Here is a 19,050-nt window from a genome sequence, read left to right on the forward strand (position 1 = left end):
GCCTGGAAGGTTGGTAGGTTTAGGTAGGAGTTACTAACCTGGGATTACTTATCTTTGCTCCACGTGGTCTCCTCTAGCTGGCTTGTTAACCTTGCTAGTCTCAAAAGAGTAGCAAGTGAGAGCAAGCACCAGTGCACAAGTACTTTTCAAGTGTCTGCTTTTGTCACATTTGCCATTGTTCCATCTGCTAAAGCACACAAGTGCTTCCCTGGCCAAACCCAGAGTCATTACAGGAGGGAACCATTCCAAGGTATGGCTACAAGATGCATAAAAACATAGAACCAATATTGCAGTAATGAATAATAATAAAGTTAACTCTCAACTTATGATAAATCTTATTAAATACTCATTTCTGAATGTAGTGATTTCTGGTGACTAAGTATTGTGTGAAGCAGAGTGATAATTTTTCCAGGAGAATGCCAAAGGGAGAATGTGCTTTTCTTTTGTTTTTGTTTTTTGACAGCGTGGTACTGAACATAAATATTCTCATGAGTGGTCAAACTGCTCATTAATCTTGTGTAGCTATTATCAAAGGAGCCTCTGGGTTTCCTCAACCCCCATTCATTCAACCTTTATCACAAAAGTCATAGTGTAATAGACCATATACTAGATTTTGTAGTTAAGTAAAAAGACTTAAAATTTGGGAATCAACTACCACCTAAGAGATGAGAGAAAACATTTGCAAACTCTCCTTGAAACCTTTATGTGTTTAAGAATTTTTATCTAAGAAATCCTTCTTTGGACATTGTAGTGATGACAAAGGATTCTCTGTAGATACGTTTTATTTGGTCAAGATTTTAAAATCTTCTTGTGGTTGCAGTGAAGAATCCAGCATTGTACTGTGAAGTGAGTGGCCAGGAACCACCAATTTGGGGCATCAGCTTTTGACCTTTGCTCATGAAGATCTCAGAGGTAACATTCTTCACATAACTAACATAGACTTTACAACAGCTAGAGGCCTTAAATGTATTACATTAAGATGCAATTGAATCCTACAAAGGATGTGTAGGAAAGCTGAGTACAAGACTCATTTTGTACAACTTAGAGGTGTACATTCTTCCAGAAAATTACCTGGTGATAGAATCTTAGCTTTTCTTATTTCCTCCTAGGATAAAAATTAAAATGAAAAATCCCTGACATTTTAAAAGTCAGTTACTTGGAAAAAACCATCAAAATTTATAAACACAAATATCATTTGACCCAGCAAATATCTCTAGGAATTTATTCAACAGATAATTCCATATTAATTGAAGTATTGCTTATAATAGCAATGTTGCTTGTAATACCCCAGTGGAGTATTATACTGATATTGCCTGATCTGGAGTACAGAGTAGGAAAAAGCAAGAAATAGAATAGTATGTATTGTTTGCCTCCATTTATGTGAAATAGATAGTGAATGAGGGCAATAATATATACATTTTTAAATATATAGACAAAATTTTTTTCTGGAAAGACATTCAAGATACTGATGGTTTGGGGTATGCATGGCCAACGTGGACAGTGCATAAATTTTATGTATACCTTTTGAATTTTAAGCTATGTGACTGTATTTCCCTTTTTGAAAAATTAATATTTTTTTGGTACCTGAGATTGAACCCAGAGGCATTCAGCTACTGAGCCACATCCTAAGCCCTTTTTTAATTTCTTATTTTGAGCCAAGGTCTTGCTAAGTTGCTTAGGGCCTCACTAAATTGCTGAGGCTGGCTTTGAACTTGCTATCCTCCCACCTCAGCCTCCTGAGCTGCTGGGATAACAGGCATGCACCACTGTGGCTAAATGTTGTTGTTGTTGTTGTTGTTGTTGTTGTTGTTGTTTGGTACTGGGGATTGATTCCAGGGGTGCTTAACCACTGACCCATATCCCCTTTTTATTTTTTATTTTGAGACAGGTTCTAAGTTGCTTAGGGCCTTGCTAAATTGCTGAGGCTAGCTTTGAACTTGCAATCCTCCTGCCTCAGCCTCCTGAGCTGCTGGAATTATAGTCATGTACCACCATGCCCAACTTAATGTGTTTTTTAATAATATATGGTGATGGCAATGTGAATTTGCATGGACTCCTTCCCAAATTGACTGGGTCAGAGCTATTCCTGCACAAAAAGTAATATATCCAGTTTCTCCCCCCAAAAAAATGCCTCATAGAGATGTACTTCTGATTTTTTGTTATTGTTTTGTATTTTGACATTGCTGGGGATTGAACTCTGGGCTTTGTACATGCTAGGCAACTACTTTATTACTGAACTATACCCCAAGCCCTAACATACTCTCTTGATTACTGTAGCTTTATAGTCTTTAAAAAAATCAGGCAGTGTGAGTAGTCTGGCTTTCTTTTTCTTTTTCAGAATTATAGTAGTGAGAGAGAACCACTTAACTTGTTCCATTCTTGGAAAGCCTTCCATCTTTCATCATTAAGTGTAGTGTTGGCTGTAGAGTTTTTTTTTTTTTGTTATGTTTTGTTTTGGTTTGGTGGAGAAAACAGTTAACCTAGCAGGTTAGACTGGAGGCAGCTGTCTTTAGAAGGCATGCTTGCAAGATGGTCCTTTGATAAGTGTATGGAAAATTGGCTTTTTTAACATTTTTTAAAATAAAACATTTTATTCTACCTTCATTTATTCTTTTTCCAGTGCTCATTATTTTTGTTAATGCCAATTTCCCACCTTGACTGATAAATTTCCATCAGCATTTCTTTGAGAGCAGGTCTGATGGCAATAAATTATGTTTTTGTGGTATAAGAAAGTTTTCATTTTTCCTTCACTCTGGAGGACACTTTGTAGGACATAGAAGTGTAAGTTGACAGTTTTTTGCCCCTTTGAACATATTACTCCACTATTGCATGTTTTTTTTTTTTTTTTTTTTTTTTTTTTTTTTTTTTTTTTTTTGCCGTGCTGGGGATCGAACCCAGGGCCTTGTGCTTGCAAGGCAAGCACTCTACCGACTGAGCTATCTCCCCAGCCCTATTGCATGGTTTTTGATGAGAAGTCTCTTATAATTCTTAATCCTTGTTCCTTTATAGCTAATATGTCTATTTTACCTCTGGCTACCTTTAAGAATTTGTCTTTGATTTTTCAGCATCTTGAATATGATATACCTAGGTGTGAACTTAAAAGCTTTTTTTCATATTTAACCTGCCTGGCACTCTCTGAACTTCTTGAACCTCTGGTTTGTTGTCTGTCACTAATTTTGCAAAGTTCTCAGCCATTATTTTCTCCAGTAATTCTCCTGTCCTGTTTTTCTTTATCCTCCTCCTAGCATTCCAATTTCAGGTTTTTTATTGTCCCACAGTTCTTCAATGCTATGTTTTATTTGTTCATTCTTGTGACTTTTTGTTTTAATTTTTATTGACCTGATCAATAAACAGGATATTCTAGCTCACTCATTTTTTTCCTTGGCTGCACCAAGACTACAGATGAACCCATTTTTTAACTGTATTTTATTTCTAGTATTTCCATTTGATCTTTGTTATAGATTCCATTTCTTTGTTGAAATATCTGTCTGGTCTTAACATATCATCCTAGTTTTGGGGAGGGGCAGATCAGGGCCCCATCCCCAACCTTTTTATTTTTTATTTTGAGATAGTGTCTCACCAATTTGCTTCAGGTCTCACTAAGTTGCTGAGACTGGCCTTCAACTTAGTATCTTCCTGCCTCAGCCTCCTGAGTTGCTGGGATTACAGATGTGAGCCACTGCACTTGGCTTCACTTTTTCCATTAAAGTCTTATAAAATATAATTCTTTTACATTTCATTTCCATTTGTCCCAAATATCTCCATCATGCTGAGTTTGTAAATGATGATTGCTTTGTCACTTGGAGTATTCTCTTGCCTTTTATTATGCCTCATAAACCTGCTAAAAGCTAAATATGGGCAGGAGATGCTGAGGTAAATGTTCATTATGTTTAGAGAAAAACATGGGTTCCTTTAGTGTGGAGATTTGTGTTAATATAGTCAGAAACTGACCTTTTATCAATGTTTATTTTTGCTATGGGCACCAGAGATTTCCAGTTCCTATAGTGATACCTTCATGTTGACTCTTGCTTGGCTTTGGGTTTTTCCTTTGTGCTGCATCCCAAGAGCTGTCTTATACAACTCTCCCAGTCATATTTCACTGTTCCTATCCAGGTAGCTGGTTTGCCAGGTGGTGATTGGTTGGGAAGGAGAGAGTTCTTTGATGATCTGATTAAGCCTGAGACTTAGGCAAAACCTTGGCTTATAAGATTTCCTATTCCTCCTTCTGGGGAGAAGCTTCTTTTTCCCCTGGTTCCTTTTCCCCAGCTGTAGTGGATATCCACCAGTGTTCTTAAGATATGGGTCTTAAATCTTTCCCCTGAGGATTAAGCCTTTCATTCTGTGCCAGAGATAAAAAAAAATGGGTTCAGTGGGTTTCTCAGTGGGTGCTGTTTTCCTTAGTCAGCCAGTACTACCATGAGAGCTTTCTCTAAGATTTTTCCCTGATCCTCACTGTGAGAGCCTGACGTGATTCATGTAGGAAAAGCTCATAAGAGGGTGGAAACCTCCCTATGTGGAACTCAGGAGCTTCACACTCTGACCTCTAGTAATTTGTCAGAATTTCTAATTTAATCTTTACAGACTTGTATGCTTGAATCTTTCTCCCTTCAGGCCCCTGTCTCTCCACATACTAGGATAGTGGTTTGTTCTGTGACCTTAGTTCTCTGATAGTTTCAAGGAAAATAGTTGCCTTTTAGTTTGTCTAGCTTCTTTCTTGTTGTAAGGGAGGAAATGTTGACTTTCCAGGGCTTTACATGTTTGAACTGAAACCTGAGTCCTAAAGTTTTCAACTACGTAACTGTTTAATGCAGTGTATGACACATGGACACTCAATACAGATTATTTTTTTTCCTTTTTTCTTTTTCTTGCCCTGTTGAATTTGGTGATTTTTATGGCTTGGGGAGCCAGTAATAATTGATTTTGGTTTGGGTTCTACCTGTTTTAGACTTTAAACCCTCCATACCACTGGAATTATGTTATGTTTGTCTTGCTGTCTTCCAAAATTCTGTGTCTGCCTTTGTAATTATTGAGCATGTCATTAGCACTTAGTAATTGCCTTATTCAAAATTAGAGCATGATTTAGTCTTTCTAGATTATAAGTTTTGTTAGTGATCATTTGTCATTTTTCTCCACATTGCCAGGTACAATACAGTTCAGCAAACATTGGTTGAGTGCCCCTTATGAGCAAGACATTAGGTTTGAGTAGAATACAAGTCTGACCTGGTAAGTAGAGTAACTAAGATTTCCAAGAACAATGGAAGGCCTGTGGGAAGGATGTTACAACTTGCAAAATATCACCATTTCAAACTATAAGGATTTTAAAATCCTTTTAACAGTTCTATTTTAAATAATGCTAGTAATACAGGAATGCATTCTAGTAAAAATTTAAAAATTGTAGTAAGAGACATGACTGTTCTTAACATTTTCATTCTTTCATATATTCCTTCCTAGGGTTAATTTTGTACTTATGTTTGTTTTACTATACAAATTTCTATATGAAATATCATGCCGTCTAACAATTTAGTTAAAAAAATATTTTAAGGAAATAAACATCCAAATTTAACTTTTAGGGAAATTTATTTAAAGAGATGACTCCTAACATTTAGTTTGGATTGTGTAGCCTAATAACATTTTGTTTCTCATTATAGTGTAACTATTTTAATTTAATATCCTATTGTAAGTGATAGGTAGAATTGTTATAGTAAATATATATAGTAAATTCATAAATTAGTATTGACTTAAAAGAAAATGACCTATTGACTTTTTAAAAATTATACAGTAAGATGGAATTTTTTTGGTTCCATGCTCTTTTTTAAAAATGTTTTTTCAGTTGTAGATGGACACAATACCTTTATTTTATTTATTTATTTATCTTTATGTGGTGCTGAGGATGGAACCCAATGCCTCATACATGCCTGGCAAACGCTGTAACACTGAGCCACAACCCCAGCCCTGGTTCTATGCTCTTTAACACGTATATAGATCAGTGTAGCCATCACTGCAATCAATGTACAGACGGTTCCATTGTCCCCAAAAAACTGCTTTGTGCTAGTTCTTTTGTTTTTTGTTTAAAACCAGAGATTGAACTCAGGGGCTCTTAACCACTGAGCCACGTCCCCAGTGCTTTTTTATATTTTATTTGGAGACAGGGTCTCAATGAGTTTCATAGGGCCTCGCTGCTGAGGCTGGCTTTGAATTTGTGATTCTCCTGCCTCAGCATCCCCAGCTGCTGGAATTACAGGCATACCCCACCATGCCCAACTTGTGCTAATTTTTTAGTCACGCTCTCTTCCCACTTCAACCCCTGGCAGCTAATGATTTGTACTCCATCACTATCAGTTTTGTCACCTTGAGAATATCACATAAATGGAGTCAAACTGTATGTAATCTTTTGAGTCTTGTTTTTTCAGTCAGTATAATGTATTTGAGAGTTCACATCATCCAAGTTATTATAGTGTTCCATTGTAGGGATGTATCAGAGTTTGTTTAATCATTCATGATTGAAGGACATTTGAGTTGTTTCCAGTTTTGGGTGATTTTGAGCAGAGGTTTTATAAAAATTCACATGCAAGTATGCACATAAGTTTGCATTTTTCTAGGGTAAATAACTGTGAGTGAGATTATTAAAATTATACTATCATTCAGGGTAACTAGTTAACTAGAGTTCACATGTTAGAATGGAATAGAGTAAGAGAGACCCATGTTCAGATCCTAGTGCTTCTTTTTACTAGCTGTACAACCTCAAGTATGTTTAACTTCTTTGTGCCTCAGTTTCCTTATTTGCAAAACAAAATTGATAATAGTGTCTAGGATTGTTGTGTGGAATGAACAACATATTAAGGATGAAATGTTGAGTAATGTCTAACTTACTGAATATATTATTATCTTGTGTTTAATAGAGTCTTTTCTTGTCAGAAACATTTGTATTCGATTAAGACAAATTAAGAAATTTATAAGTGCTGTGTGTCTGGTAGGCAAGACTTCAAAACATATGGGGAAGATTTTCAAAGATGTCCTCTGTGGTGAAAAAGTTTAGGAACATAGATGTGGGAGTCCTGTATAACATCCAAAGGTTAGACCAGATGCAAGATAAACCATTAAAACTAGTTTGATTTGCCCTCCCAATACTGAAAAATATTCACCAGAAATTGAGTGTATTGCCATATTTCATAGAAAAAAGTAGTTCAGAATCAACTCACCCTCATTGAGTGCTAGTTGTCTATACACCAAGACGCAGACTAGGTGTTCCTCAGATGTATAAACCTGACTGTCTCTCCACAAAATAAGCAATTTGTATGTTCACTAAACTTTATTTATTTTTATTTTTTGGTGCTGGGGATTGAACCTAGGACCTTGCATATGCTTATTGTGCTATACCCCCAACCCTATAATTTTTTTAAAAAGCTAACTCCTGACACTGGTGAGACCTGATTTTTGTGAAGCGCTCCTGATGTAAGCCATCTATGATTTCACAAATACATGTTTTTTTTTTTTTTTCAGTTCTGGGGATTGAACCCAGGGCCTTGTGCTTACAAGGCAAACACTCTACCAACTGAGCTGTATCCCCAGCCCCACAAATACATCTTTTAACAGGAAATCTCCCCGGTTTTGTGGAACACATTGAGAACGAAATTGTAAAAACTTTGCATTCCCACTCAAATTGCTATCTAGAGTATTGTATCATTAGAAAATGCAATGGAGATCCCTTTCTTGCATAGCTGTTGTATGTAGTATGATCTGGCTCAGTCTGAGCAGGCACCAACAGCAGTGGAATATGTTTTTCCCTAGAGAATTTTCCCCTGTCCTGTGAGATATGCACAGAGGGCCACCCATTTTCCCACCAGGCAGTGGGAAAAATTCTTTATTTGTGGCAAGGAATTGGAATAGACTTTCCTTTGTTATCTGTTGGTTCAGTTTTTTAATGTTTTCAGATGATACAGTCTATCAACTGTGAACAGTTTTTCACCTGTGATTTCAGAAGAACTAGGTGGAATAAGGAGTCTTGAGCACCTACGACTGGGTGTCACCTCTAGACTGTTTTCTTACTACTTCTCTGCACCACTGACATTCCAACACCAAATAATATTTACCTGGAACCTTCCTGGAACCTTTCTTCACAACAGAAACATCCTTTCCTCTTTGTCCCACCAATCCTGCCTAGGCTAGTTCTTTAATCCGGCAGATTCTACCTCAGCAAGAGACTCCCTCTTCCCCTGTTCCAAATGCCATTCTTTTGGATTCCATCCTTTACTCCATATTCCCCCATTAAATCCTGTTCTTTCTTTTCTTTTGGTATTGGGGATTGAACCCAGGGACACTTTATGACTGAACTATATCCCCAGACCTTTGTATTTTTTGTTTAAATTTTGAGACAGGAACTTGCTAAGTTGCCAAGGCTGGCCTCAAACTTGCAATCCTTTGCCTTAGCCTTGCAAGTTGCTGTGATTACAGACATGCACCACCATGTCTGGAAAATCCTGTCTTATCTATTCATTTTGATACCTGATGCAGTATTTCCTTACTCTGAGCAATTTCATATACACATGATTCATAGTTATGTGACTAAATGCTACTTGCAGAGTTATAAGAAACCCTCAAGTTCTCTACATCTTATCTCCCACAAATATGTGAAGGAGAATTAATGAGCAAACATTACAAAACTGAAAGGATAAGAAAAGAAAGGATGTGTAGGTTCCTCATTGTACATATTGGATTTGATCCACTGTCTACTATTCAATTAACAAACCAAACATGTATTTATGTTGCATGAAAAAAAATCACACATAACGTTCTAATGGCCACATAAGTCCTGTGAGGGATAAACAGTTGGAAAAGAAATATGCATTTGACTGTCAAAAAGAAAACTATTGTTTTACCTTGCTGCCACTGTGAAAAATATGTCTATATGGTCTGCCTGGGCAGTGTGGCTTCACAGTAGATAGCAAGCAGCTTTACCCTGGCTCCATCATGCTTTTTAGCATTCCTCATGTGATTCCTTATCTACTTACAATGTTAAAGAACACCAGGAATTTTGTTTTTTCAAATACAGACAAACCTTTGACTGTAAACAGCTATATCCTGCTTGTCTCATCTTAGAGGTAGGAATGTGTTTATCTGTGTTATGAGCCCAAATTTAGCTATTTCTAGAATAACTCAATTAGATGTAGAAGAGACTTTAAAAAACTTTTTTAGTCTTAGACACAATACCTTTATTTTATTGGTTTATTTTTATGTGGTGCTGAGGATCGAACCCAGTGTCTTACACATACTAAGTGATCGCTCTACCGTGAGCTAAACCCCCAGTTCTAGAAGAAACTTTTTTATGCTACTAAATAAGTGAACCTATAGGACTCCAGTTCTGTTCTTTAGTCCCTTAAGGAAAATCCTTGTAGGTACTTGCCTTTAGGAAGACTGTCTCTAAGCTCCTGTCTTGCCAAGACCTCAAGTACCACCACACTCCAGTAAAGTTCAACTTCCTTCCGGACTATTGTCCATAAAGATTAAGGCTCTAAAGGCCTCTTCCCAGTACCACCCTTGCCACTAGCTACCTCCAACCCCTGCCTGCTCATTGCACAGTAGGTAGTATCCCTACTTCTGGTAGCCTGGCAGTCAGAGTCACTGCCCACTCAGTCATATCCTTTCTCACCATCCTTACCTATTATTTCTCAAATCCTCTTTTCTACCCTCTCCATCCAAATGTGCATTCTCTAAAGTCTAAACATATCATGAGTCTTCCTGCTCCTCTGTTCCACCTCTGTCTAGTGTTCTCCACATTCCTCTGGGTTTGTTCCATCCTGGATGTTCCTCAAAAGCTCATCTTTTTCACCTCAATGATTCCAACCACCTCTGAAGCTCCTCAGTACTAAATTTACTCAATACTCATTTACCCAGATGGGATGGTGTAATAAGAGTGATTAATGTCCACAATATTGTTTAATATTTGTAGCACAGTGTGACTTTGCAGCTCCTATCAAGAGATGGAATCTATTTCTCTACTCTTTGAATCTGGGATGTTCTCATGTCTTGCTTTGGTCAACAAAATCCAGTGTGAATTACTATGGGTGACTTCTGAGCCTAGGTCTCAAGAAGTCTTAGAGCTTCCCTCTTGATCCCTGGTAAACTTGAGGCAACTAGGTCTAGCCTGCTGTACCAAAAGAGATGATGTGCAGAGAGAGGCTCAGTCAACAGCCAAACATCAGACATGTGACTAAGGCCATCTCAGATCATTTATCCCCATTCACATTGTCAGATAACTGTCACTGCATGATCACTTCTATAGGCTACTAACAAAAGCATTCTTGTCCTAGGAGATAACTGGATCTCAGATGACTTCTAAGATTCTATGGTTGGTTTAAAGGGTAAATAAATAACTGTCTCAGAATGCTTGTGTCAAGTAAAAATATATAAGTATAACCATACAATTCTAAAAAGTGCCCCCCCCAGAACCTTAATTTTATTTTCAAAGACAAACTCAGATATAAAATAAACCCTTATTAACAGAAATCATTTAAAACTTTAAAATAAGACAAAAGGATAACAATATTCTTAGTGTTGTATATGAGCATTGATCTGTAGGGAGCTGCATCATTGTTTGGCTCATAGTTCCTAATTGATTGGGGTCTAGAGTTTTTTGTTTTTGTTTGAACTGGGGATCAAACTCAGGGGCACTTTGCCTTTGGGCTATGTCTCCAGCCCTTTTTTATTTATTATTTTGAGACAGAATCTTGCCAAGTTGCTGAGGCTGGCCTCATTACCAGTCTATTGTAGCATTCTTACTTTCTGGGCCTATATGATCAAGTCTCTCAAAATATTCTTTGAGTCAGGTTTACATCCTGTTAGTTTTCTCATTAATAAGTTAAATAAGTCTATGGTATGTATTCATGCTCTGTTTGCATGTAAGTCATATTTTTTTATTTTGAAAATTATATTTTGATACCCAAACACCCTACAACATTTCCTGTAGGTCAGTCCCTATCCTTCACAAAGTCCCTGAAATCTGTTCCTGGATTGCTAGTTCTGATGCTATACCAGATCCTTGGAATCCCTTTGTGATTATACTAGTACCTGAAGAGGTCTTCACAGGAAAAGACTAGTTACCTCTTCAAGTACTCAGAAACACTGCAGAAAGATTTTCTGGAACTATTCTCACAAAATGTGAAACTGATGTTCCTTCCCATCATGTTTCTATGATATCTATAAGCTGAGAGATTGACATGAAGAAACCATTGTTTTAGGAGATTCAGAGCAGACAGATTCACATGGGACCCTTCTTTCCTGTCAAACACTATTCCTATAATCCACTTTTTCTAGTAATGACCATAAAATAACTATACTGTAGCAATAAAAATCGATAAACTACCACCTGCCTTAAAAATCTAATAGCTGGGCTGGGGAGATAGCTCAGCTGGTAGAGTGCTTGCCTTGTAAGCACAAGGCCCTGAGTTCGATCCCCAGTACCGCAAAAAAAAAAAAAAAAAAAAAAAAATCTAATAGCTTTGGCAAAATATACTGCAGCTCGTGATATGGCTTCCTTTTCCCTAACAGGTTTTATTTATTTATTTATTTATTTATTTATTTTATTGTAAACAAATGGGATACATGTTGTTTCTCTGTCTGTACATGGCGTAAAGGCATACCGTTTGTGTAATCATAAATTTACATAGGGTAATGTTGTTTGATTCATTCTGCCATTTTTCCCCCCCACCCCTCCCACCCCTCCCCTCCATCTATACAGTCCTTCCTTCCTCCATTCCTGCCCCCCTCCCTAAACCCAACTCCAACCCCAACACTAACCCTTCCCACCCCCCATTATGTGTCATCATCCACTTATTAGCGATATCATTCTTCCTTTGGTTTTTTGAGATTGGCTTATCTCACTTAGCATGATATTCTCCAGTTTCATCCATTTGCCTGCAAATGCCATAATTTTATCATTCTTTATGGCTGAGTAATATTCCATTGTATATATATACCACATTTTCTTTATCCATTCATCAATTGAAGGACATCTAGGTTGGTTCCACAATCTGGCTATTGTGAACTGAGCAGCTATGAACATTGATGTGGCTGTATCTCTGTAATATGCTGATTTTAAGTCCTTTGGTTATAGGCCAAGGAGTGGGATAGCTGGGTCAAATGGTGGTTCCATTCCAAGTTTTCTAAGGAATCTCCACACTGCTTTCCAGAGTGGCTGCACTAATTTGCAGCCCCACCAGCAATGTAAGAGGAGTGTACCTTTCTCCCCACATCCTCGCCAGCACCTGTTGTTGCTTGTATTCTTGATAATCGCCATTCTAATTGGGGTGAGATGGAATCTTATGGTGGTTTTGATTTGCATTTCTCTTATTACTAGAGATGTTGAACATTTTTCCATATGTTTGTTGATTGCTTGTATATCTTCTTCTGTGAAGTGTCTATTCATTTCTTTAGCCCATTTGTCAATTGGATTATTTACATTCTTGGTGTAGAGTTTTTTGAGTTCTTTATAGATTCTGGAGATTAGCGCTCTATCTGAAGTATGATTGGCAAAGATTTTTCTCCCACTCTGTAGGCTCTTTCTTCGCATTGCTGATAGTTTCCTTTGCTGAGAGAAAGCTTTTTAGTTTGAATCTATCCCAGTTATTGATTCTTGCTTTTATTTCTTGTGCTATGGGAGTCCTGTTGAGGAAGTCTGGTCCTAAGCCAACATGTTGAAGCTCTGGACCTACTTTTTCTTCTATAAGATGCAAGGTCTCTGGTCTGATTCCGAGATCCTTAATCCATTTTGAGTTTAGTTTCGTGCATGGTGAGAGATATGGGTTTAGTTTCATTCTGTTGCATATGGATTTCCAATTCTCCCAGCACCATTTGTTGAAGAGGCTATCTTTTCTCCATTGCATATTTTTGGCCCCTTTGTCTAGTATGAGAAAATTGTATTTATTTGGGTTTGTGTCCGTGTCCTCTATTCTGTACCATTGATCCACCTTTCTATTTTGGTACCAATACCATGCCGTTTTTGTTACTATTGCTTTGTAGTAGAGTTGAAGATCTGGTATTGCGATACCCCCTGCTTCACTCTTTCTGCCAAGGATTGCTTTAGTTATTCTGGGTTTTTTATTCTTCCAGATGAATTTCATAATTGCTTGCTCTATTTCTGTAAGGTACATCATTGGGATTTTCATTGGAATTGCATTGAATCTGTATAGCACTTTTGGTAGTATGGCCATTTTGACAATATTAATTCTGCCTATCCAAGAACATGGGAGATCTTTCCATCTTCTAAGGTTTTCTTGAATTTCTTTCTTTAGTGTTCTGTAGTTCTCATTGTAGAGGTCTTTCACCTCTTTTGTGAGATTGATTCCTAAATACTTTATTTTTTTCGAAGCTATTGTGAATGGGGTAGTTTTCCTAATTTCTCTTTCTGAAGATTCATCGCTTATGTATAAAAATGCCTTAGATTTATGTGCATTGATCTTATATCCCGCTACTTTACTGAATTCACTTATGAGATCTAAAAGTTTTCTGGTGGAATTTCCTGGTTCCTCTAAGTATACCATCATATCATCAGCAAATAGGGATAGTTTGAGTTCTTCTTTTCCTATTCGTATCCCTTTAATTTCTTTGGTCTGTCTAATTGCTCTGGCTAGAGTTTCAAGGACGATATTGAATAGAAGTGGTGAAAGAGGGCATCCCTGCCTTGTTCCAGTTTTTAGAGGGAATGCTTTCAGTTTTTCACCATTTAGAATGATATTAGCCATGGGTTTAGCGTAGATGGCCTTTACAATGTTAAGGAATGTTCCCACTATCCCTCAGGTTTTATTTTAATACTTTGTTTTCACACAAAACAGCATAATCAAACCAACAAATTCAGAAAATGCCCAGTGTGTTTTGGGCACTGTGGTTGGCCTTGTGCACCCCTCTCTTCCTAAACCCAAGCAGACTCCACTAGTATTCTGTCAATCACCAATTTTAGTTGTCTGAATGAAAACAGAAAAGAGCCCAAATAGAGGTTTGCAGTGTGCTCTGTCATCACTGAAAGGATTCAGTGGAATTAAGCAAGAATGAATCTCTTTACGTTAATAAAAAGCTTAGTTTAGGGCTGGGGATACAGCTCAGTTGATAGAGTGCTTGCCTCATGAGCACAAGGCCCTGGGTTCAAATCCCCAGCACCAAAAAAAAAAAAAAAAAAAAAAAAAAAAAAAAGCTTAGTTTATCTACATGACCACTGAATATATTAAATACATACAAATCTGAAACATTCTGAGAAACAAGAAAAGCAGGTTAAAACTTATTTCACTATGGTATTTATAACTAATCTGATTCAGTTCAACAATTTGATTAAAGCATTTTACAATAAAAATTAAAACTTGAAGGGGCTGGTGTGGCTCAGTGGTAGAGTGCTTGCTTAGCATGTGTGAGTCACTGGGTTCATCTCTCAGCACCACATATAAATAAATAAATATCCATTGACAATTAAAATATATTTAAAAAGTTAAAACTCATAAATAATTCAGGAATGGTGCCTATTATACAAAAAGATCAAAGTGCCAACTTTCCATGCAGCATAGGGAAGCCTTTGCAGAGGAATCTGAACCATAGTTCTAAACATTAGGGAGGAGGGAAGGCATGGACTGGGCTGAGGGTATGGGACAGGAGTAGAGGAAACAATTTCAATCCACTTTTTTTGCTGGTAATTAAAGATAAAGCAAAACAAAAATTTTAAAAACCTCATGTTTTACAGTTAAGTGTTTTTGCAAAAATTAATCCCTCTGGCCAGCTTTTGCATCAGAATGTAGAGCTCTGGAAGGAGTATTTCTCCCATCCTTACAATTAAAAAAGAAGCTGGACTAATGTCAAATTCGTGACTTTTATCAAATCCATCACAGAATTTTGCTCAAGTATTTGTTTAGATAAGTATTTGTTCAAGTATTTTACCCATTTTTAAATTGAGTTGCTTTTCTTACTGTTGAGTTTATGAGACTTATTTTTTCAGTATTCTGGATAAAAAGCCTTTATTAGTTACATGATTCGTTAGCAACTATTTTTTTTCTGTTGGTAGCTTGACTTTTTAAAAAAATTTTTAAGTTGCTGGTGGACCTTTATTTTATTCATTTATTTATATGCAGTGCTGAGAATCGAACCCAGTGCCTCACACATGCTGGGCAAGTGCTCTACCACTGAGCCACAGCCAGGTAGCTTGACTTTTCATTGTCTTAATTGTGTCATTCACCAAACAAGATTCTAATTTTAATGAAGTTCACCTTATTTTTTAAAAAAAGGAATTTGCATTTGGACTCGCATCTAAGAACTCTCTTTAACCTTAGGTTGTGAAGATTTTCTGCTTTGTTTTCTAAAAATTTTGTAGTTCTACATTTAGGTCTATTTTGAGTTAATTTTTGTATATAATATAAGATTTAGGTAGAGGTGTGCTTTTGTGCATATGAATATCTTTAAATGGCTTTTCCTTCTTTGTCCAAAATCAGTTGCCTTTGTTTATGTGGATCAATTTCTGGACTTTCTCTTTTGTTCCTTTGGTCTGTGTTTTTATTACTTTGCCAATACTACCATCTTGATTACTGTAGGTTTATAGGATATCTTCAATTTAGTTAACATGATCCTTCCAATTTTATTCTTTTATAAAATTGTTTTAGCTATTCTTCTTTTGCTCTTCTTAATTTTAGAATCAGATACAGAAAATCCTGTTGGAATTAAGTTAAATCTAATGATAACTCTTATGAATTTAAAGAGAATCAACATCTTTAAAATGTTGTCTTCCCTCATACATGTTGTGTTTCTCCATTTATTTAGATGTTCTTTAATGTCAGTGTTTTAGAGTTTTTAACATACAAATCCAACGTGTTTGTTAGATTTATACCTGTTTCATTTCATTAAAGCTACTGTAAATTGTTTTAAAAATTCATTTTCCAATTATGCATTGATAGCATATGGAAATGTGACTTTTGTGTTGTACTTATGTCCTGATACATTGTTAAGGTAGCTATTAGTTATAGGAGGAGGTGTTTTGTAGATTCTCTGAGATTTTTTCTAAGCAAACAATCTTGTCTAAGAGAAGGGATAGTCTTTTTTCTTTCAGTCTGTGTGCCTTTTGTTTTTTTAATCCCTTATTATAAAAGCTGATACTTCCAATATGACATTGAGTCGGAATCATAAGGACATCGTTTTCACCTGTAGGTCTTTCACGTTTAAGTTCTTTATCAGGTTGAGGAACTTCTTTCTAATTTCTGTCATGAATGTAACTGAATTTTGACAAATGCTTTTGACTGCATCAGTTGATATGATCATGAGGCCTTAATTTTTAAAAGATGTAATGTGGTTGAGTGCATGTATTAATTATCTAACATTGAACCTGCCTTGCATTCCTAGTATAAAACCAACTTGTGGTATATTATCATTCTTATGTATTAATAATATTAGATTTGCTAACATTTTATTCAGAATGTTTGATTCTATATTCATAAGGGATTTAGTCTATAGTTCTCTTTATGTACTATATTTGCCTGAGTTTGATATCAGGGCTTCACAGAATAAGTTGAGAAAAATTCCCTCCTGTCCAGTTTTGTGAAAGAGATCTTGCAAAATTGGCATTACCATTTCTTTAAATGTTTTTTGGAATTGACCAGGGAAACTATCTGGACCTTGGCATTTCTTTTTAAAAAGGTTTTAAACTGTGAGTTCAATTTCCTTAGTATGTATGGAAGTATTCAGGTTATATATTTCCTTTTTCAGTGAGTTTTGGTAGTTTGTGATTTTCAAGGAATTGGTTCATTTCATTTAAGTTGTCCAATTTATGTGTATAGAGTTGTTCATTATCTCCACTTACTATCCTTCTAGTATCTGTAGAATCTAAAGTAGTATCCTCTCTTTATTCCTGATAGTGGTGATTTGAGTGTTATTTTTTTCTTTCTTAATTATGCTAGAGGCTTATCAATTTTGTTAAACTTTTCAGCAAAACAGCTTGTAGTTTCATTTATTTTTCATTGTTTTTCTGTTTTCAGTTTCATTGCTTTCTACTTTGTCTTGATTATTTGTTTTGTTTTGTTTTGCTCTTCTTTTTCTAGTTCCCTAACATAGAAGTATAAATTATTGATTTGACATGTTTTCCCTTCCAGAAGAGTGTTTAGTGCTATAAATTTCCCTCTAAGAACTGTTGTAACTACAACCCACAGATTATTTGTCATGTTTTCATTTTCAATTCAAAACATCTTCTAGGTAAGTACTCTACCACAGAGCTATATTCCCAGTCCCACAAAAGATTTTCTAGTTTCCTTTGGAAGTTTCTCTTTGATTCAGTGATTATTCAAATGTATGCTTCTAATATCCAAATATTTGGAGATTTATCTTTTATCTTTCTGTTGTTGATTTCTATTTTAATCCCCTTATGATCAGGGAACAAATTCTTTGTTTTCAATTCTTTTTTATTTGGGAAAATTTATTTTATGACCTAGATATGGTCTAGCTGTTGAAAAAATATATATTATGCTATTTTAGGGTAGAATGTTTAAACATGTTATCTAATTCCACTTGGTTGAGGTGGTGTTCAATTCTTATATGTTCTTGCTGATTTTCTACTACTTTTTTTTGTTTGTTTGCTTTTGTTGTTGTTGTTGTTTGCAGTATTGAGAATGAAACTAGAATCTTGTGCTTGCAAGGCAAGTTCTCTACCACAGTTACATCCCCAGCCTTTTTTTATGTTTTTATTTTTTGTGAATGCAGTTCTTTATTCTGTTTATTTATTTTTGTGAGGCGCTAAGGATCAAACCCAGTGCCTCACACATGCCAGGCAAGTGTTCTACCACTGAGCCACAACCCCAGCCTCACCCTTTCATATTTCACATTATATTTGAAGTAATTTTCTTATAGATAGCATGTACTTAGGTTATATTTTTAAAACATATATTCTGACAATTTTTGTCTTTTAATTGGTATTACACATAATATAATTACACAGACCATTACACATAATATAATTATTGCTATGCTTGGTGTAGGTCTGCCATTTTATTATTTCTTTCTTTGAGCTACCTCTGTATTGTTTGGTGCTGGGGATCAAACACAGGACCTTATTCATGCCAAGCATGTGTTTTACCACTGATCTACACCCCTAGCCTTACCTCTGTCTTTAGAGCAGGGATTGGCATATACATCTTGCCTGCCAAATCTAGCCTGCTTTTTTTTTTTTTCATATAGCCCACAAAGGCTAAGAATGCCTTTTTTATTTGCTTTTAAATGGTTGGAAAAAAATCAAGGGGCTGGGGAGATAGCTCAGCTGATAGAGTGCTTGCCTTGCAAGCACAAGGCCCTGAGTTCAATCCCCAGTACTGCAAAAAAAAAAATCAAAAGTAGAATAATATTTTATGACTTATAAAACTTATATGAAATTCAAATTTCAGTGTCTATAGAATATAGCCACATCCATTTAGTTACATATTGTATGATTTCTTTTACACTACAGTGGTAAAGTTGAATAGTTAGGACAGACTGAATGGCCTGCAAAGCAAAAAATATTTATTGTATAGCCCTTTATAGAAGTTTACTAATTCCTAGTTTAGAATAATTTCCAATGGATAGTGTCAGTGATCCGAACTGTTAAAAGCATAGTTAGAATTTAAACTTTGCTCTTTGGTTTTCGTTGATGTCGTTTTGTTTTTTCAGCACTGGGGAATGGCCCCAAGGGTGCTCTACCACTGAGACATGTTCCCAGCCTTTTAAAATTTTTTTTATTTTGAGACAGGGTCTCACTAACTTACTTAAGCTGGCCTTGAACTTGAGACCCTCCTGCTTTAGCCTCCTGAGTCACTGGAATTATAGATGTGTGCCACTATGCCTAGCTAAACTTTATTCTTTGAATAAATATTGTAGGTGAAAAAAAGTTAGAAGATAAGAGTTAACTGATTACAGTTAAATTAAACATTTTTCAAACCCATAGCAATTATTCTACATTATCTGTGTGCTGAGGATCAAACCCAGGGCCTTGTGCATGCTAGACTAGTACTATACCGCTGAGCTATATTCCCAGCCCTATTTGTACTTTTAAAACTAACCCTTCAGGAT

At 36.0% G+C, this 19,050-nt stretch overlaps 1 protein-coding gene across 7 annotated transcripts in view; it reads left to right on the top strand.

Annotated features, from left to right (window-relative positions):
* Jade3 (jade family PHD finger 3) overlaps positions 1-19,050 on the top strand; it is a 138,059-nt gene that overhangs the window by 6,929 nt on the left and 112,080 nt on the right. For 3 of the 7 annotated variants that reach the window (XM_047535983.1, XM_047535990.1, XM_047535984.1), the window contains exons 2-3: positions 821-912; positions 5,142-5,223. The exons of 2 other annotated variants lie outside the window; for them this stretch is intronic. The gene's annotated coding sequence lies outside the window, so the exon portion shown is untranslated. Of the gene's footprint in view, positions 1-235; positions 251-820; positions 913-5,141; positions 5,224-19,050 lie in introns of those variants that run through there. 2 more of the 7 variants (XM_047535986.1, XM_047535988.1) reach the window with 2 other exon arrangements.

The sequence above is a fragment of the Sciurus carolinensis genome, chromosome X (genome assembly GCF_902686445.1).
Source record: "Sciurus carolinensis chromosome X, mSciCar1.2, whole genome shotgun sequence".
Lineage (NCBI taxonomy): Eukaryota > Metazoa > Chordata > Mammalia > Rodentia > Sciuridae > Sciurus > Sciurus carolinensis.